The sequence below is a fragment of the Taudactylus pleione genome, unplaced genomic scaffold, assembly GCF_031769625.1.
Source record: "Taudactylus pleione unplaced genomic scaffold, aTauple2 ptg000483l, whole genome shotgun sequence".
Classification (NCBI taxonomy): Eukaryota; Metazoa; Chordata; class Amphibia; order Anura; family Myobatrachidae; genus Taudactylus; species Taudactylus pleione.
This window is the reverse complement of record NW_028284885.1, coordinates 2,144,280-2,153,429: the sequence shown is the minus strand read 5'-3', so window position 1 is coordinate 2,153,429 and position 9,150 is coordinate 2,144,280.

Here is a 9,150-nt window from a genome sequence, read left to right as displayed (position 1 = left end):
AGCAGAGAATGATAGACAGATGTAGCAGAGAAGAATAATATGTAGCAGAGAATGATAGTTGTAGCAGAGGAGAATAATATGTAGCAGAGAATGATAGACAGATGTAGCAGAGAAGAATAATATGTAGCAGAGAATGATGGACAGATGTAGCAGAGGAGAATAATATGTAGCAGAGAATGATGGACAGATGTAGCAGAAGTGAATAATATGTAGCAGAGAGTGATGGACAGATATAGCAGAGGAGAATAAAATGTAGCAGAGAATGATAGTTGTAGCAGAGGAGAATATGTAGCAGAGAATGATGGACAGATGTAGCAGAGGAGAATAATATGTAGCAGAGAATAATGGACAGATGTAGCAGAGGAGAATAATATGTAGCAGAGGAGAATAATATGTAGCAGAGGAGAATAATATGTAGCAGAGAATGATGGACAGATGTAGCAGAGGAGAATAATATGTAGCAGAGGAGAATAATATGTAGCAGAGAATGATGGACAGATGTAGTAGAGGAGAATAATATGTAGCAGAGGAGAATAATATGTAGCAGAGAATGATGGACAGATGTAGCAGAGGAGAATAATATGTAGCAGAGGAGAATAATATGTAGCAGAGAATGATGGACAGATGTAGCAGAGGAGAATAATATGTAGCAGAGAATGATAGATAGATATAGCAGAGGAGAATAATATGTAGCAGAGAATGATAGATAGATGTAGCAGAGGAGAAAAATATGTAGCAGAGAATGATGGACAGATGTAGCAGAGAATGATGGACAGATGTAGCAGAGGAGAATAATATGTAGCAGAGAATGATGGACAGATGTAGCAGAGGAGAATAATATGTAGCAGAGAATGATGGACAGATGTAGCAGACGTGAATAATATGTAGCAGAGAATGATGGACAGATATAGCAGAGAAGAATAAAATGTAGCAGAGAATGATAGTTGTAGCAGAGGAGAATAATATGTAGCAGAGAATGATGGACAGATGTAGCAGAGGAGAATAATATGTAGCAGAGAATGATGGACAGATGTAGCAGAGGTGAATAATATGTAGCAGAGAATGATGGACAGATGTAGCAGAGGTGAATAATAAGTAGCAGAGAATGATGGATAGATGTAGCAGAGGTGAATAATATGTAGCAGAGAATGATGGACAGATGTAGCAGAGGTGAATAATATGTAGCAGAGAATGATGGACAGATGTAGCAGAGGTGAATAATATGTAGCAGAGAATGATGGACAGATGTAGCAGAGGTGAATAATATGTAGCAGAGAATGATAGTTGTAGCAGAGAAGAATATGTAGCAGAGAATGATAGTTGTAGCAGAGGAGAATAATATGTAGCAGAGAATGATGGACAGATGTAGCAGATGAGAATAATATGTAGCAGAGAATGATAGTTGTAGCAGAGGAGAATAATATGTAGCAGAGAATGATAGACACATGTAGCAGAGGAGAATAATATGTAGCAGAGAATGATAGTTGTAGCAGAGGAGAACAATATGTAGCAGAGAATGATGGACAGATGTAGCAGAGGAGAATAATATGTAGCAGTGAATGATGTACAGATGTAGCAGAGGTGAATTATATGTAGCACAGAATGATAGACAGATGTAGCAGAGATGAATAATATGTAGCAGAGAATGATGGACAGATGTAGCAGAGGAGAATAATATGTAGCAGAGGAGAATAATATGTAGCAGAGAATGATAGACAGATGTAGCAGAGGTGAATAATATGTAGCAGAGAATGAAGGACAGATGTAGCAGAGGAGAATAATATGTAGCAGAGAATGATAGATAGATGTAGCAGAGGAGAATAATATGTAGCAGAGAATGATAGATAGATGTAGCAGAGGAGAATAATATGTAGCAGAGAATGATGGACAGATGTAGCAGAGGAGAATAATATGTAGCAGAGAATGATAGATAGATGTAGCAGAGGAGAATAATATGTAGCAGAGAATGATGGACAGATGTAGCAGAGGAGAAAAATACGTAGCAGAGAATGATAGAAAGATGTAGCAGAGGAGAATAATATGTAGCAGAGAATGATAGACAGATGTAGCAGAGAAGAATAATATGTAGCAGAGAATGATAGACAGATGTAGCAGAGGAGAATAATATGTAGCAGAGAATGATGGACAGATGTAGCAGAGGAGAATAATATGTAGCAGAGAATGATGGACAGATGTAGCAGAGGTGAATAATATGTAGCAGAGAATGATAGTTGTAGCAGAGGAGAATAATATGTAGTGGAGAATGATAGACAGATGTAGCAGAGGAGAATAATATGTAGCAGAGAATGATAGACAGATGTAGCAGAGAAGAATAATATGTAGCAGAGAATGATAGTTGTAGCAGAGGAGAATAATATGTAGTGGAGAATGATAGACAGATGTAGCAGAGGAGAATAATATGTAGCAGAGAATGATAGACAGATGTAGCAGAGGAGAATAATATGTAGCAGAGAATGATAGACATATGTAGCAGAGGAGAATAATATGTAGCAGAGAATGATGGACAGATGTAGCAGAGGACAATAATATGTAGCAGAGAATGATAGACAGATGTAGCAGAGAATGATAGATAGATGTAGCAGAGGAGAATAATATGTAGCAGAGAATGATGGACAGATGTAGCAGAGGTGAATAATATGTAGCAGAGAATGATGGACAGATGTAGCAGAGGTGAATAATATGTAGCAGAGAATGATGGACAGATGTAGCAGAGGTGAATAATATGTAGCAGAGAATGATGGACAGATGTAGCAGAGGTGAATAATATGTAGCAGAGAATGATGGACAGATGTAGCAGAGGTGAATAATATGTAGCAGAGAATGATAGTTGTAGCAGAGAAGAATATGTAGTAGAGAATGATAGTTGTAGCAGAGGAGAATAATATGTAGCAGAGAATGATAGTTGTAGCAGAGGAGAATAATATGTAGCAGAGAATGATGGACAGATGTAGCAGAGGTGAATAATATGTAGCACAGAATGATAGTTGTAGCAGAGGAGAATAATATGTAGCAGAGAATGATAGACAGATGTAGCAGAGGAGAATAATATGTAGCAGAGAATGATAGTTGTAGCAGAGGAGAATAATATGTAGCAGAGAATGATAGACAGATGTAGCAGAGGAGAATAATATGTAGCAGAGAATGATGGACAGATGTAGCAGAGGAGAATAATATGTAGCAGAGAATGACAGATGTAGCAGAGGAGAATAATATGTAGCAGTGAATGATGGACAGATGTAGCAGAGGTGAATAATATGTAGCACAGAATGATAGTTGTAGCAGAGGAGAATAATATGTAGCAGAGAATGATAGACAGATGTAGCAGAGGAGAATAATATGTAGCAGAGAATGATAGTTGTAGCAGAGGAGAATAATATGTAGCAGAGAATGATAGACAGATGTAGCAGAGGAGAATAATATGTAGCAGAGAATGATGGACAGATGTAGCAGAGGAGAATAATATGTAGCAGAGAATGATGGACAGATGTAGCAGAAGTGAATAATATGTAGCAGAGAGTGATGGACAGATATAGCAGAGGAGAATAAAATGTAGCAGAGAATGATAGTTGTAGCAGAGGAGAATATATAGCAGAGAATGATGGACAGATGTAGCAGAGGAGAATAATATGTAGCAGAGAATGATAGTTGTAGCAGAGAAGAATAATATGTAGCAGAGAATGATAGACAGATGTAGCAGAGGAGAGTAATATGTAGCAGAGAATGATAGTTGTAGCAGAGGAGAACAATATGTAGCAGAGAATGATGGACAGATGTAGCAGAGGAGAATAATATGTAGCAGTGAATGATGGACAGATGTAGCAGAGGTGAATAATATGTAGCACAGAATGATAGACAGATGTAGCAGAGATGAATAATATGTAGCAGAGAATGATGGACAGATGTAGCAGAGGAGAATAATATGTAGCAGAGAATGATAGATAGATGTAGCAGAGGAGAATAATATGTAGCAGAGAATGATAGATAGATGTAGCAGAGGAGAATAATATGTAGCAGAGAATGATAGATAGATATAGCAGAGGTGAATAATATGTAGCAGAGAATGATAGATAGATATAGCAGAGGTGAATAATATGTAGCAGAGAATGATAGTTGTAGCAGAGGAGAATAATATGTAGTGGAGAATGATAGACAGATGTAGCAGAGGAGAATAATATGTAGCAGAGAATGATAGACAGATGTAGCAGAGGAGAATAATATGTAGCAGAGAATGATAGACAGATGTAGCAGAGAAGAATAATATGTAGCAGAGAATGATAGTTGTAGCAGAGGAGAATAATATGTAGTGGAGAATGATAGACAGATGTAGCAGAGGAGAATAATATGTAGCAGAGAATGATAGACAGATGTAGCAGAGGAGAATAATATGTAGCAGAGAATGATAGACAGATGTAGCAGAGGAGAATAATATGTAGCAGAGAATGATGGACAGGTGTAGCAGAGGACAATAATATGTAGCAGAGAATGATAGACAGATGTAGCAGAGAATGACAGATAGATGTAGCAGAGGAGAATAATATGTAGCAGAGAATGATAGATAGATGTAGCAGAGGAGAATAATATGTAGCAGAGAATGATAGTTGTAGCAGAGGAGAATAATATGTAGCAGAGAATGATAGACAGATGTAGCAGAGGAGAATAATATGTAGCAGAGAATGATAGACAGATGTAGCAGAGGAGAATAATATGTAGCAGAGAATGATAGACAGATGTAGCAGAGAATGATAGAAAGATGTAGCAGAGGAGAATAATATGTAGCAGAGAATGATAGATAGATGTAGCAGAGGAGAATAATATGTAGCAGAGAATGATAGACAGATGTAGCAGAGAATGATAGATAGATGTAGCAGAGGAGAATAATATGTAGCAGAGAATGATGGACAGATGTAGCAGAGGAGAATAATATGTAGCAGAGAATGATAGACAGATGTAGCAGAGGACAATATGTAGCAGAGAATGATAGACAGATGTAGCAAAGAATGATAGACAGATGTAGCAGAGGAGAATAATATGTAGCAGAGAATGATGGACAGATGTAGCAGAGGAGAATAATATGTAGCAGAGGAGAATAATATGTAGCAGAGAATGATGGACAGATGTAGCAGAGGAGAATAATATGTAGCAGAGAATGATAGTTGAAGCAGAGAAGAATAATATGTAGCAGAGAATGATGGACAGATGTAGCAGAGGAGAATAATATGTTGCAGAGAATGATGGACATATGTAGCAGAGAATGATAGACAGATGTAGCAGAGGAGAATAATATGTAGCAGAGAATGATAGACAGATGTAGCAGAGAATGATAGAAAGATGTAGTAGAGGAGAATAATATGTAGCAGAGAATGATAGATAGATGTAGCAGAGGAGAATAATATGTAGCAGAGAATGATAGACAGATGTAGCAGAGAATGATAGATAGATGTAGCAGAGGAGAATAATATGTAGCAGAGAATGATGGACAGATGTAGCAGAGGAGAATAATATGTAGCAGAGAATGATAGACAGATGTAGCAGAGGACAATATGTAGCAGAGAATGATAGACAGATGTAGCAAAGAATGATAGACAGATGTAGCAGAGGAGAATAATATGTAGCAGAGAATGATGGACAGATGTAGCAGAGGAGAATAATATGTAGCAGAGGAGAATAATATGTAGCAGAGAATGATGGACAGATGTAGCAGAGGAGAATAATATGTAGCAGAGGAGAATAATATGTAGCAGAGGAGAATAATATGTAGCAGAGAATGATGGACAGATGTAGCAGAGGAGAATAATATGTAGCAAAGAATGATAGATAGATGTAGCAGAGGAAAATAATATGTAGCAGAGAATGATAGATAGATGTAGCAGAGGAGAATAATATGTAGCAGAGAATGATAGATGTAGCAGAGGAGAATAATATGAAGCAGAGAATGATGGACAGCTGTAGCAGAGGAGAATAATATGTAGCAGAGAATGATAGACAGATGTAGCAGAGGAGAATAATATGTAGCAGAGGACAATAATATGTAGCAGAGAATGATAGACAGATGTAGCAGAGGTGAATAATATGTAGCAGAGAATGAAGGATAGATGTAGCAGAGGAGAATAATATGTAGCAGAGAATGATAGATAGATGTAGCAGAGGAGAATAATATGTAGCAGAGAATGATAGATAGATATAGCAGAGGTGAATAATATGTAGCAGAGAATGATAGATAGATATAGCAGAGGTGAATAATATGTAGCAGAGAATGATAGATAGATGTAGCAGAGAAGAATAATATGTAGCAGAGAATGATAGACAGATGTAGCAGAGAAGAATAATATGTAGCAGAGAATGATAGTTGTAGCAGAGGAGAATAATATGTAGTGGAGAATGATAGACAGATGTAGCAGAGGAGAATAATATGTAGCAGAGAATGATAGACAGATGTAGCAGAGGAGAATAATATGTAGCAGAAAATGATAGACAGATGTAGCAGAGAAGAATAATATGTAGCAGAGAATGATAGTTGTAGCAGAGGAGAATAATATGTAGTGGAGAATGATAGACAGATGTAGCAGAGGAGAATAATATGTAGCAGAGAATGATAGACAGATGTAGCAGAGGAGAATAATATGTAGCAGAGAATGATAGACAGATGTAGCAGAGGAGAATAATATGTAGCAGAGAATGATGGACAGGTGTAGCAGAGGACAATAATATGTAGCAGAGAATGATAGACAGATGTAGCAGAGAATGACAGATAGATGTAGCAGAGGAGAATAATATGTAGCAGAGAATGATAGATAGATGTAGCAGAGGAGAATAATATGTAGCAGAGAATGATAGTTGTAGCAGAGGGGAATAATATGTAGCAGAGAATGATAGACAGATGTAGCAGAGGAGAATAATATGTAGCAGAGAATGATAGACAGATGTAGCAGAGGAGAATAATATGTAGCAGAGAATGATAGACAGATGTAGCAGAGAATGATAGAAAGATGTAGCAGAGGAGAATAATATGTAGCAGAGAATGATAGATAGATGTAGCAGAGGAGAATAATATGTAGCAGAGAATGATAGACAGATGTAGCAGACAATGATAGACAGATGTAGCAGAGGAGAATAATATGTAGCAGAGAATGATAGACAGATGTAGCAGAGAATGATAGATAGATGTAGCAGAGGAGAATAATATGTAGCAAAGAATGATGGACAGATGTAGCAGAGGAGAATAATATGTAGCAGAGAATGATAGACAGATGTAGCAGAGGACAATAATATGTAGCAGAGAATGATAGACAGATGTAGCAAAGAATGATAGACAGATGTAGCAGAGGAGAATAATATGTAGCAGAGAATGATGGACAGATGTAGCAGAGGAGAATAATATGTAGCAGAGTAGAATAATATTTAGCAGAGAATGATGGACAGATGTAGCAGAGGAGAATAATATGTAGCAGAGAATGATGGACAGATGTAGCAAAGAACAATAATATGTAGCAGAGAATGATGGACAGATGTAGCAGAGGTGAATAATATGTAGCAGAGAATGATAGACAGATGTAGCAGAGGAGAATAATATGTAGCAGAGAATGATAGTTGAAGCAGAGAAGAATAATATGTAGCAGAGAATGATGGACAGATGTAGCAGAGGAGAATAATATGTTGCAGAGAATGATGGACAGATGTAGCAGAGAATGATGGATAGATGTAGCAGAGGAGAATAATATGTAGCAGAGAATGATGGACAGATGTAGCAGAGAATGATGGACAGATGTAGCAGAGGAGAATAATATGTAGCAGAGAATGATAGACAGATGTAGCAGAGGAAAATAATATGTAGCAGAGAATGACAGACAGATGTAGCAGAGGAGAATAATATGTAGCAGAGAATGATAGATAGATGTAGCAGAGGAGAATAATATGTAGCAGAGAATGATAGATGTGGCAGAGGAGAATAATATGAAGCAGAGAATGATGGACAGCTGTAGCAGAGGAGAATAATATGTAGCAGAGAATGATAGACAGATGTAGCAGAGGAGAATAATATGTGGCAGAGGACAATAATATGTAGCAGAGAATGATAGACAGATGTAGCAAAGAATGATAGACAGATGTAGCAGAGGAGAATAATATGTAGCAGAGAATGATGGACAGATGTAGCAGAGGAGAATAATATGTAGCAGAGGAGAATAATATGTAGCAGAGGAGAATAATATGTAGCAGAGAATGATGGACAGATGTAGCAGAGGAGAATAATATGTAGCAGAGAATGATAGATAGATGTAGCAGAGGAAAATAATATGTAGCAGAGAATGATAGATAGATGTAGCAGAGGAGAATAATATGTAGCAGAGAATGATAGATGTAGCAGAGGAGAATAATATGAAGCAGAGAATGATGGACAGCTGTAGCAGAGGAGAATAATATGTAGCAGAGAATGATAGACAGATGTAGCAGAGGAGAATAATATGTAGCAGAGGACAATAATATGTAGCAGAGAATGATAGACAGATGTAGCAAAGAATGATAGACAGATGTAGAAGAGAATGATAGTTGTAGCAGAGGAGAATAATATGTAGCAGAGAATGATGGACAGATATAGCAGAGAATGATGGACAGATGTAGCAGAGGAGAATAATATGTAGCAGAGAATGATGGACAGATATAGCAGAGAATGATGGACAGATGTAGCAGAGAAGAATAATATGTAGCAGAGAATGATATGTAGCAGAGAATGATATACAGATGTAGCAGAGGAGAATAATATGTAGCAGAGAATGATAGAAAGATGTAGCAGAGGAGAATAATATGTAGCAGAGAATGATAGACAGATGTAGGGGAGAATGATAGATAGATGTAGCAGAGGAGAATAATATGTAGCAGAGAATGATAGACAGATGTAGCAGAGGAGAATAAAATGTAGCAGAGAATGATAGTTGTAGCAGAGGAGAATAATATGTAGCAGAGAATGATAGACAGATGTAGCAGAGGAGAATAATATGTAGCAGTGAATGATGGACAGATGTAGCAGAGGTGAATAATATGTAGCACAGAATGATAGTTGTAGCAGAGGAGAATAATATGTAGCAGAGAATGATAGACAGATGTAGCAGAGAAGAATAATATGTAGCAGAGAAT